At 44.8% G+C, this 13,150-nt stretch overlaps 1 long non-coding RNA gene across 1 annotated transcript in view; it reads left to right on the top strand.

Annotated features, from left to right (window-relative positions):
* The window catches only part of LOC309334111, a 103,342-nt gene that overhangs the window by 79,796 nt on the left and 10,396 nt on the right, over positions 1 to 13,150 (top strand). The gene's annotated exons all lie outside the window — the stretch shown is intronic.

The raw sequence follows: 13,150 nt of genomic DNA, 5'->3' as shown, positions 1-13,150 counted from the left end.
GTAGGTTCTGTGGGAGAGATTCCATTATCAAAGGAATATATGTTCCTGAGTATGTTTGCCTGACTGAAAGGTGTCCTGGTAGTCTGATTTAGGCCTCTTACTTGTCTGGATGGAGGATAGAAAAGGGTGAGTAAGCATGTGCAGAAATTAGCCTCCAATACACATTAAGATCTATGTTAGAAGTTCCACCCCCTTTGCCTCAGCCCCACCCACTACTGTACAGGCATTTATTTTGTGTTTTTATCTCTTATTTATATGCTATGAACCACCCTGCGAACTACAGATGAATACAGGTACACAAATTTATTTGTTTGTTTGTTTGTTTGCTTGGTGGCTGTTTGAAGATTGCCTGAAAGGGAATGTGGCCCTAGTTAAAAACCAAAATAATATCAGGAGCTACAGTTAAAACAGAGGCAAATGTGGTCATTCGCTTGAGTGAAATAATCAAGAAACTTTAAACAATAACCCCTCCCTCAGAAATATTTCCATCTGTGCGCTCTCTCTCTCTCTCTCTCTCTCATATGCACACACAAAGAAAGAGAGAGCGAGAGAGAAGGAAGGAAGGAAGGAAGGAAGGAAGGAAGGAAGGAAGGAAGGAAGGAAGGACCTACTCAGAAAGGTACCATCAAGCATATGAAAGCTCTGAGTAACATTCAGTTAATGGAGAAATATCTTCTCCCAGCAAGCAAAGACTTCTTCGCTGCTCTTATCCAAAACTAGCCAAGCCTCCCAGCAGCTGTACTTGCTGCATTTGCAGTTTGCACATCTGATTCACACTCCCAGAAGGCAAGATACACTATTGTGTACCACGGGGCAGGAGACCACCAGGGCCACAGCATCCCAGCACCAGGCAATTGCCTCCTTCCGCTTGCCCAACTTGGAGACCACCTGGGCTGAGTGCCACCGAGCTGCCCATTTCTCTTTGGGGAGGGCAACTGCCGAGGCTTGCGCCTTGGCCCACATTTATACCCGCTCAGCAGCCAAATATTTTTGTCACATCACAATCAACCCGCGGACGATGGCAGCAGCTGGGGAGGCATCACCATCACTTCCTCAGCCCTCACAATGGTGAGCCCAGCTCAGCAGCCAAAACACACACACATACACACACACACACACGCGCACACGCACACACACACACACACAAGTTGTGCCAATATCTGTGAAGGCCACACCGGAAACCCAAAGGGGCAGGAGGGGGACATTTTTCAGCCCAGTGGTTACATTTCCCTCCACACAACACTAGTCCAACACACAAATGAACAGAGCAATGAAAGCAAGCCTTATCTTTGCACAGGAAGCTGTTCAAGGAATGACATGCAGAAAGAAAGTACTAAACCCAATTAAAGCTATTAAGAAATAGGTTGTCCAACCCCCTGGAATGCAAGAAACTCAGCCGAAATTGAGGAAACGTTTGCCTTTCTGCATGTGTTTATAGTATCCATATTGCTATTTGGAATACTCGAAATGCAGGGAGGGACCTCAGATGCACACCCACCTCCCTTCATTTTTGGGGGGGAGGGTCTCTTTAAGAAGATACTTGAAGGCAACCTGTATTAGGAAGTTTTTTATGTTTGACATTATTTTTTATATTTTGCTGGAAGCTGCCCATGGTAGCTGGGGATGATTAATACATTATTATTTATTTATTTATTTATTTATTTAACTAACAAACAGAAAAGTTATGAACTAAGCGCACGAACAAGATGTAGCATGTGCACCATTTCATGTTTTACTGGAAAACCTTATGTCACTGTTAACTGGTGGGCAGGGCCTTGGGGGGGGGGATTTCCCCTTGAATCTGACTTAGGACTTCAGCAGTGCCACTACAGAGTCACAGTGTCATCATAATTTCACCATGGCAAGCAGCTGCTTCATTTCCACTTACTTGAAAGGCAGGCCATTGACTATTTTATTTATTTATTTATTTATTTATTTATATAATATTTATTAAGTCTTACATTTTAATAATCCAAAAGAACCACATTAAAACATTCCAAATTACGATGCAATTTTAAAAAGTCAGATATAAATGCCAAATTATATATCATTGGGTGGATTCCCAAGGTCTGAATTTCGCGGAGTTCTAATAATCTAATATCACATTGCATTTCCTAATTAGTCAATAAACTATTCCAATGTTAATCCTTCACTTAATTTTCATTTACAACCACTGGTGTGTTCAAACTTTCGTCTTCATAGTTCTGTGTGAAATACTTTTTCCCCAGCAGTGTTCTTTTAAACCCACTTGCATATTTCAAACCGTTACCTTTCAGGGAAGTTTCCCAGGTAAACTACAAATACATATATATCAAAAGAGAATTAAAAAGGCTCCCCTCCCCCTGGGGCTATACAATTAATCCATCCATTAAATCAACGAGTGGGTCAGTCCTTTGTACTGTTGTTTCTGATCCTCAGCAATCTTTAGTTTTTTCTTTTTTTCCTTTTATTCTATTATTATTGTAAACTTTAATAAATATTCTTTTAAAAAAAGAATTTGTTGAGGGTTTGTTTTTTTAGGATTTTACCCCAGGAAATAAATAAACTGCCACAGGGGCCGGATTAAACTGACCGATGGGCTGGATTAGGCCCCCAAAATGGACTTTGGACATGCCTGATAAGCGCACAAACAAGATGTAGCGTGTGCACCATTTCATGTTTTACTGGAAAACTTTAGGTGACTGTTAACTGGTAGGCAGGGCCTTGGGGGCAAATCCCCCCTTGAATCTGACTTAGGACTTCAGCAGTGAGACTACAGAGTGACAGTGTCATCATAATTTCACCATGGCAACCAGCTGCTTCATTTCCACTTACTTGAAAGGCAGGTCATTGAGTATTTATTTTATTTATTTATTTTTGTATCAAATATTTATTAAGTTTTCCATAACTGAACACGTGGCCACTTTCTTTCCCTTGGAAATTGACTTGATGATCCACAGTTACCAAGCATCTAGGAATATAGAAAAGAGCATCCTGATCAGAGGTCAAGTGGGAACCTTGGCACCTCTTCCTTAAGCTTTCAAGCTTTCAGGAAATATGTCTTCTTATGTCACAGATGGGTGATAGCAACCTCAATGAGCCTCCCCACGTAAATGCCAACTCTCCAAGCATTAATATAAATGCTGCCTCTCAGAAATAAAGATCTGCTCATGATCAGATCTCAAAACACAATTCCCTTCTTTTCTCTCCTATTTATTCTGGAGTAAGTCACAGCTAAGCCCACTAAAGTTAATGACGCTTGACCAAGCGCTTATCAGGCATGTCCAAAGTCCATTTTGGGGGCCTAATCCAGCCCACCGGTCACTTTAATCCGGCCCCTGTGGCAGTTTATTTCCTGGCATAAAATCCTAAAAAAACAAACCCTCAACAAATTCAACCCTAAAAAAACCTACCCCTACCCCTAATCCTACCTGTGGTCCATAACTGTTCCCAGTCAGCAAACATAATGTTATGTCCAACATCTTTTGTGCCCATTTAATCATAGCAGATTTCACCGTTTCATCCTGAGTGTTCCATTTCAACAGCAAATTATACATTTTTGACAAAATCTTAGTTTTAGGTTCTAACAGCTCTGTTTCTAATTTTGATTTTTCCACCTGGAAGCCAATTTTCTTGTCCAAATTATATGCCTCCATTATCTGGTAATAATGAAGCCAATCTCGCACTTTGTTTTTTAATTTCTCAAAACTCTGCAGTTTCAATCTATCTCCTTCTTGTTCCAAAATTTCCCAATATTTTGGCCATTTGGCCTCCATATTGAGCTTTTTCTGAGCTTTTGCTTCCATTGGTGACAACCACCTTGGTGTTTTATTTTCCAATAAATCCTTATATCTTATCCAAACATTAAACAATGCTTTCCTGACAATATGGTTTTTGAATGCTTTATGTGCTTTAACCTTGTCGTACCACAAATATGCATGCCACCCAAAAACGTTGTTAAAACCTTCTAAATCCAAAATGTCTGTGTTCTCAAGAAGCAGCCAGTCTTTCAACCAGCAGAATGCTGCTGATTCATAGTAAAGTTTAAAGTCTGGCAGGGCAAATCCACCCCTTTCCTTTACATCAGTTAATATCTTAAATTTTATTCTGGGCTTCTTGCCCTGCCAGACAAATCTAGAAATATCTTTCTGCCACTTCTTGAAACAATCCATCTTGTCCACAATTTGCAATGTTTGAAACAAAAACAACATTCTAGGCAATACATTCATCTTTATAGCTGCAATTCGACCCAACAAGGAAAGCTTCAAATTTGACCAAATTTCTAAATCTTTTTTCACTTCCGTCCAACATTTTTCATAATTATCTTTAAATAAATTCCCATTTTTGGCTGTCATATTAATCCCCAGGTATTTCACTTTCTTTTTTTTTAATATAATATTTATTGAAGTTTCAAATAAAACAAATACACAAAAAGACAGAAAAAACACAAAACAAGTATACTTTCAGTCCTTATCTTCTTATACCTTATTTCCCACGACTTCCTCTCGCCTCCCCTTCTTGTATTCCAATTCCAAATGTTAGTTCAACAAGTTCTTAAGTTTTTACCTTATTTCATTGTTATATCAGTCCTTCTACTTAAACCCTTTTTTCCAAGGTTGACCCAGATTCCCTTCCACGAATTTCCCAATTTTATATTAATAGCAAACCAAAGATGCAAAATAAGAAATATCAAAGAAAGTATTTATACAACCTTTGGATTGATCAAACCCCACCCTCCCTTTCCCGGTTTCGATCCCCAAACCAATGTCCAACAGTCCATATTCTATCAGCCTGGCGATCTCACATCAGAGGCTTTTAAGTCTCTCTCAGTTCCTCTTTGTCGGTTCTTTGGATAGTCCTTCATATTGAGGCCCGAGTCTCGGAGGAGCACAATCCCAAAAAAGTCCATATTTCTTCCGGCCAGGCCTCCATGTTTAGAAAAATTCATGAATTTAAATGTCCCAAGCACTCGAACATCCATCTTAATCAAATTTATAATCCACAAGTCTTCAGGTCTCCATCTAAATAAGTCTCTCCATTCTTCCTTCTCCAATTCAAGCCAAATCTTCATCATCCAGTTCTTATTTTCCTTTGTGACCTTTCTGCCAGGCCTCTGGCCTTCCTTAGCCTTCTGCAACGTTATAACTCCTCCTTCCTTTCCCTCCAGATCCTCATATTTCTCTTCCACTTGTTCCACTTTCTCAGATTTGTCAAGTTTCTTTCCCTGCTCAGCTGCAAAGTCTTTTATTTCCGCTACAGGGGCTTTTGGTTCATAAACAAAGACTTGGGTCAAGTCCCTTCCATTTCCAGTAAAGTTATTTACTGTTTCATTCAGTCCCAGGACCCCTGTAGCCAAAATATTACTTTGTTCTTGAAGCTTTCCCAAGAGATAAAAAGTCTTGTTCAACTCAGGGTGTATTTTTCCACTTCCAGCCATTCTTGCAGTGTCCCAAAACTCCCTCTAGAGGGATTGTAGATATTTACTATCCTTCTAATTCCAGTCCCAGAAACAAAATAGCTTGTTTTTCAATGATTTATAACCAAAATGTAACAAATCCAACTGGCAAAGGCAGCAAAAACAATGTTACTTTGTATTCCTCAACTTTGACAGCTAATTTTGACAGCTGTCAAAGTCTTCTGTATCTTTCCAACAGGCTCTCTCGCTGATCACTCCCGGGTCCCGGGGGGTTACGCAGCTCTCAAAATCCACTCTTATCCTCCAGCAAAATTACTTATACTGTCCAATCGTGAAATTAATAACTTTGTTCAGTTGCAATAAAATATATTCTCTCGACCTTAGTTATTTGGTCCTTGCTTTAAGTTGTCTACAAGAAGGGGAGACGGACTTCCTTTTTGTATCTTCCCCGGTCGTACCAAATTCCCAAAAAATTTTTCCTTTTAAAGTCCAATTTCTATATTACTCACGGGTTGTTGCTTTTTGATCCGAATGTTCTCAGGAAAAAGTCAGCGCTCTCCGTCCATGGCATGCGGCTTCACTCAGCAGGGGAAGCAGAGGACTCTCAGCACCACGCCGCTCCCGTCCCCCGTTCCGAAGCCTTTAAAAAGGCTCCTTTGAAGGTCGGGGGGGGCACAAATGGTGCCCGCCGAGTCACCAAGTCCACAGGCTTCTGCGCCTGTGGTTTCTAAGGGTCCCCGCGTCGCCGGCGTGGCAGAACCCGATCCCTGCAGAGCCGATTCCCTCCGGAGCTCGGAGGGAATCCGCCATTAGACGTTGGCGCTAACCCGGAAGTCGGTATTTCACTTTCTTAACCACAGTCAAACCTGTTTCATTCTGAAACCTCTCTCTTTCAATAGCTGTTAAGTTTTTCTCTAAAACCTTAGTTTTTAACTTGTTCAATTTGAATCCTGCCACTTGACCAAACTCTTGAATTAGTTCCAAAACCCTTTTAGTACTAGATTCTGGCTCCTGTAATGTCAAAATTAAGTCATCTGCAAATGCTCTCAATTTGTACTGTTTGGCTCCGACCTGTATACCTTTAACCAACCGGTCCCTTCTAATCATGTTCAGCAGGACCTCCAGGACCGATATAAAAAGCAATGGGGAAATTGGGCACCCCTGTCGTGTCCCTTTTTCTATCTTAAATTCTTCCGTAACCACATTATTTACAATTAATTTGGCCTTTTGTTCAGAGTATATTGCACCTATACCATTTTCAAAACCTTGGCCTACCCCCATACCCTGTAGGTTCTTTTTCATAAAACTCCAAGAAATGTTGTCAAAAGCTTTCTCCGCATCCACAAATATCAGAACTGCTTTAGTGTTTATATTCACTTCTAACTTTTCCAGAATGTCAATTATGTTCCTCAAATTGTCAGACATGTGTATTCCCGGGAGAAAGCCCGCTTGGTCCTTGTGAATCTCATCCATCAATACTTTTTTCAATCTTTTGGCCAAAATGTCAGCAAAAATTTTGTAATCCACATTTAATAGGGATATGGGACGGTAGTATGGGTACCATACTGCCATGGTGAAATTATGATGACACTGTCACTCTGTAGTCTCACTGCTGAAGTCATAAGTCAGATTCAAGGGGGGATTTGCCCCCAAGGCCCTGCCTACCAGTTAACAGTCACCTAAAGTTTTCCAGTAAAACATGAAATGGTGCACACGCTACATCTTGTTTGTGCGCTTATCAGGCATGTCCAAAGTCCATTTTGGGGGCCTAATCCAGCCCACCGGTCAGTTTAATCTGGCCCCAGTTTAATCCAGCCCCTGCGGCAGTTTATTTATTTCCTGGGGTAAAATCCTAAAAAAAAAAAACCCTCAACAAATTCAACCCTAGAAACCCTACCCCTACCCCTACCCCTACCACTACCACTACCCCCACCCTACCCCTAATCCTACCCCTAATCCTAACCTTGCAGTTTTTGCACAGGTCAGTTTAATCCGGCCGCTGTGGCAGTTTATTTACTGGGACTTCCAAGAGAGATCCTTGCAGCACTGCTGCACCCATGTCTACTTGGAAGTAAGTCCTACTGAATTCAGTGGGGCTTCCTCCCATGTAGGTGGGATTGTAGCCTTTGCCATTTTTGGAGAGAGCTGCCTGTGGTGCCAAGTAATTAAAAATAAGAATAAATGACTACAACAATATCCTTGTGTCTGAATAGCAAGCTTGTGGCTGCTTAGGCTTCTGCCAATGTAGTGGTCCTCTTCTGATCTCCCTACAGTGAAAGGCACACCAGCCAGTGAGCGCTTGGTAGGCAGGGCAGAGCAGTCAGACCCTTAAGTCAGGGACACTGAGAACTTCAAATGTTTTTCTTCCTTCCTCGGAAAGGGAGAAATGGCTACCAAATAAAAATAAATTGGAAAAAACATACTCAAAGAAACTGCAAGTACATAGTTCAGATAAGAGATGCAGAAAAATTGAAAAATGACACAGTGCTGAAATGGTATCAAAATTTCTGTTTTTGGAGTGCATTATGCGACTTTCTGAAACTTGCAGCATTTCTCGGAGTGCTGCATTAAAAGTATTCTCTTGGAAGTCTTCCTTTGTAACATAAGAAAGCTGCCTGGATCAGGCCAGTGGCCCAAGTTCAGCATCCCATTCTCACAGATGCCTGTGCAAAAACTGCAAGCAGAATCTGACCACAACAGCCCTCGTGATTCTCAGGAACTGATATGCAGAAATATGCCGCCTTTGAACCTGGAGGTAGTCGGTCGCCATCACTTGACACATTGCTGATTTCACATGGCATCCACCTGGCTCCCCCCCCCCCCCCAAGAATCTGGGAACCATAGTTTGGGTCATTGGGTTTGGTGCTTTTGTAACTGGATTTATAATGGGTTTTAGTCAAATACAATAAATGATTGATTGATTGATTGACTGATGAAAAAGTGTTTTTTTCCTGAGATGCTAACTTTCTCTCTGCATGTCATTCCTTCAACAGCTTCCTGTGCAAAGATAAGGCTTGCTTTCATTGCTCTGTTCATTTGTGTGTTGGACTAGTGTTGTGTGGAGGGAAATGTAACCATTGGGCTGAAAAATGTCCTCCTCCTGCCCCTTTGGGTTTCCGGTGTGGCCTTCACAGATATTGGCACAACTTGTTTGTGTGTGTGTGTGTGTGTGTTGGCTGCTGAGCTGGGCTCACCATTGTGAGGGCTGAGGAAGTGATGGTGATGCCTCCCCAGCTGCTGCCATTGTCTGTGGGTTGATTGTGATGTGACAAAAATATTTGGCTGCTGAGCGGGTATAAATGTGGGCCAAGGCGCAAGCCTCAGCAGTTGCCCTCGCCAGAGAGAAATGGGCAGCTCGGTGGCACTCAGCCCAGTCCGGTGGCACTCACCCGGCCTCCTGTCCCGTGGCGGCGAGCCAGCAAGCGGAAGGAGGCAATTGCCCGACGCTGGGATGCTGTGGCCCTGGTGGTCTCCTGTCCCGTGGTGGCAAGCTGGCAAGCAGAAGGAGGCAATCGCCCGGCGCTGGGATGCTGTGGAGCAAGGAGAAGGCAAGTACAAAGATTACTTGCTGGTGGGATCGCTACTTGAAGGTGACTGATATTCAGCTCTGAAGCTGGTTGATGTCTGGCAATGGACCTGATGAGGTTGCAGCTGGTGGATGGTTGTCGGAAGAATTTGCATTCAGGCTAGTGGATGTTGTGAGGCTACGCTGGCTGAGATGGGTGCAAACTGGTTTTGAAGCCTTGCTTGTGAACAGGCAGCCAAACAGAGGAGGAATCTGGGGGGACGCATTCGGGTGTTGGCCATCCCACTCACCTGTTTGCCTTTGCCTTACAGGGATGTCTGGAGCCAGTGAGGTTTTCCCCAAGTCCAATCTTAAAAGTCATCAAGAGAACCGCAGGACATCCCTATTTACATCGGAGAAGTGAACGTGAAATACTGGCAGTGAGGAATGGGCAAGGCCTTGGCCATACTTGAGAGAAGGAGCTTTGAAGGGAGACTGCAGACATCTGCTGCACTGCAAGTGATGAGGCAGTGGAGAGAGAGAAGAAAATGAGGGAGGGAACATTAGGCCACATTAGGTGCACCACTGGAACTGCTATGAAGTCACTTTAAACAGGCATGGCTTCCCCTCAGGGATTCTGGGAACTGTAGGTGGTTAAGGGGACGGAGACTTGTTACGGTGTTTAAGTATTAGGATTAGGGGTAGGATTAGGGGTAGGGTTCCCTTCTTGCCAGGGAACTCTGGGAATTGTATCTCTAGTTAAGGGTTAAGGGTTAGAGTTAGGGTTAGCGTCAGGGGCAGGGATAGGGTTCCCTTGGCAGGGAACTCTGGGAATTGTAGCTGTAGATAGGGGGAAGGGTTGGGGTTAGGGTTCCCTTTTTGCCAGGGAACTCTGGGAATTGTAGCTGTAGATAGGGGACAGGGTTAGGGTTCCCTTCTTGCCAGGGAACTCTGGGAATTGTAGCTCTAGTTAGGGCTTAAGGGTTAGTGTTAGGGTTAGCGTCAGGGGTAGGTGTGGGGGTAGGGGTAGAAGTAGGGTTCCCTTCTTGGCAGGGAACAGGGGGTCCCCTAACAACTCTTGGCACCCTTTTCCAACTATAGCTCCCAGAGTCTTTGGGGGTGTTTAAGCCATGAGTGTTTAAAGCGGCTTCATAGCACATTAAATGGTGTGGATGTGGCCGTGGCCTCCCTCACCCCATTGCCTCTTATTCATGAAGAACCGAAAGGATTTCCCAATTCAAATCTCTCGGAAACAAGAAACAGAAAGAAGACACTCAGCCCACGCGGTCTCCTGTCCTATGGCGGCAAGCTGGCAAGCGGAAGGAGGCAATCGCCCGGCGCTGGGATGCTGTGGAGCAAGGAGAAGGCAAGTACAAAGATTACTTGCTGGTGGGATGGCTACTTGAAGGTGACTGACACTTAGCTCTGAAGCTGGTTGATATCTGGCAGTGGACCTGATGAGGTTGCAGCTGGTGGATGGTTGTTGGAAGAATTTGCATTCAGGCTAGTGGATGTTGTGAGGCTACGCTGGCTGAGATGGGTGCAAACTGGTTTGGAAGCCTTGTTTGTTAACAGGCAGCCAAACAGAGGAGGAATCTGGGGGGACGCTGTCGGGTGTTGGCCATCCCACTCATCTGTTTGCCTTTGCCTTACAGGGATGTCTGGAGCCGGTGAGGTTTTCCCCATGTCCAGTCTTAAAAGTCATCAAGATAACCGCAGGACATCCCTATTTACATCGGAGAAGTGAACGTGAAATACTGGCAGTGAGGAATGGCAAGGCCTTGGCCATACTTGAGAGAAGGAGCATTGAAGGGAGACTGCAGGCAGACATCTGCTGCACTGCAAGTGATGGGGCAGTGGGGAGAGAGAAGAAAATGAGGGAGGGAACATTAGGCCACATTAGGTGCACCACTGGAACTGCTATGAAGTCACTTTAAACAGGCATGGCTTCCCCTCACGGGTTCTGGGAACTGTAGGTGGTTAAGGGGACGGAGACTTGTTACGGTGCTTAAGTACAGTGGTGCCTCACAAGACGAAATTAATTCGTTCCACAAGTTTTTTCTTCTTGCGAGTTTTTCGTCTTGCTAAGCACGGTTTCCCATAGGAATGCATTGAAAATCAATCAATGCGTTCCTATGGAGACCGTCCGGGGACAGAGGGGAAGCGCTGCGGACCTGTTTTAAATCAAGGGGCAGCGGGGAGAAGATTGCTTCTCCCCGTTGCCGCCCCTTGGTTCAAAAGGCCGCATGCCTTCCCCTCTGTCCCCTCTTTTGAAGCAAGGGGCGGAGGGGGAGAAGATCGCTTCTCCCCGTTGCCGCCCCTTGGTTCAAAAGGGGTCTGGGGACAGAGGGGAAGGCGCGCTGCGCTTCCTCGCTATCCCCGGAGCTTGCGGGGCAAGCTTCGTTTTGCGAAGCAAGCCCATAGGGAAATGCGTCTTGCGAAGCGGCTAAGAAAACGAAAAACTCCTTCGTCTAGCGAGTTTTTCGTTTTCCGAGGTGTTCGTCTTGCGGGGTACCACTGTATTAGGATTAGGATTAGGGGCAGGATTAGGGGTAGGGGTAGGGTAGGGTTCCCTTCTTGCCAGGGAACTCTGGGAATTGTAGCTCTAGTTAAGGGTTAAGGGTTAGAGTTAGGGTTAGCGTCAGGGGCAGGGATAGGGTTGGGGTTCCCTTGGCAGGGAATTCTGGGAATTGTAGTCTTGTTAGGGGGCAGGGTTCGGGTTCGGGTTCCCTTTTTGCCAGGGAACTCTGGGAATTGTAGCTGTAGATAGGGGGAAGGGTTGGGGTTAGGGTTCCCTTTTTGCCAGGGAACTCTGGGAATTGTAGCTGTAGATAGGGGGCAGGGTTAGGGTTCCCTTCTTGCCAGGGAACTCTGGGAATTGTAGCTCTAGTTAAGGCTTAAGGGTTAGCGTTAGGGTTAGCGTCAGGGGTAGGGGTGGGGGTAGGGGTAGAGGTAGGGTTCCCTTCTTGGCAGGGAACAGGGGGTCCCCTAACAACTCTTGGCACCCTTTCCCAACTATAGCTCCCAGAGTCTTTGGGGAGTGTTTAAGCCATGAGTGTTTAAAGCGGCTTCATAGCACGTTAAATGGTGTGGATGTGGCCGTGGCCTCCCTCACCCCATTGCCTCTTATTCATGAAGAATCGAAAGGTTTTCCCAATTCAAATCTCTCGGAAACAGGAAACAGAAAGAAGAAAGACTTTGTATCTCAAGCCATTTTGGAAGGTCTTAACTTGAAATGCCAATAAAGGTATTTTTATTGTATTGTGTTGTATTGTGTTGTGATTAACATGGGAAGTAGGGTGGTAAAATACGTTTGCCTTTCTGCATGCGTTTATAGTAGGCATTTTGCACTCACCTGAACCCTTGCAGGGAAAGGGACAGGGCACAATGGGACAGGGTGGGGCAACCGGGCTGCTTAAACCACACCCCTTCTCCAACGGAAGCACCATGGGGGGTGGGCCGTACGAGAGAGAACAACAGAACAGAACACAGAACAAAGAAGACGGAAGTGGCGCGCAGTTCCTTCTGTTCCCTCGCTTCCAAAGAATGGAATGTCAACACCCAGAGCATGTGATCCAGTAGTCTCACACACTCTGCAGCACGGGAGAGAATGAAACTCCAGACATCCAGCACCCGCTTCTCTGCTTCTCTTGAACTCTTTGACTGTAACCCTGTACAATCTTTTTTCAAAGAGGGCCAGATTTGATGCAGTGAAGGGCCGTGAGGGCCACCGAAACAGCCAACCCAAGTTGTTAATCTTTTTTTAGGGTTGAATTTGTTGAGGGTTTGTTTTTTTAGGATTTTACCCCAGGAAATAAACTGCCACAGGGGCCAGATTAAACTGACCAGTGGGCTGGATTAGGCCCCCAAAATCGACTTTGGATATGCCTGATAAGCGCATGAATAAGATGTAGCGTGTGCACCATTTCATGTTTTACTTTGTATCTCAAGCCATTTTGGAAGGTCTTAACTTGAAATGTCAATAAAGGTATTTTTATTGTATTGTGTTGTATAGTGTTGTGATTAACATGGGAAGTAGGGTGGTAAAATACGTTTGCCTTTCTGCATGCGTTTATAGTGGGCATTTTGCACTCACCTGAACCCTTGCAGGGAAAGGGACAGGGCACAATGGGAAAGGGTGGGGCAACCGGGCTGCTTAAACCACACCCCTTTTCCAACGGAAGCACCATGGGGGGTGGGCCTGATTTGATGAAGTGAAGGGCCGTGAGGGCCACCGAAACAGCCAACCC

Source organism: Podarcis erhardii (genome assembly GCF_964252035.2).
Source record: "Podarcis erhardii genome assembly, chromosome: Z".
In the NCBI taxonomy this organism is placed as follows: Eukaryota; Metazoa; Chordata; class Lepidosauria; order Squamata; family Lacertidae; genus Podarcis; species Podarcis erhardii.
This window is presented reverse-complemented; position numbering and strand designations above follow the sequence as displayed.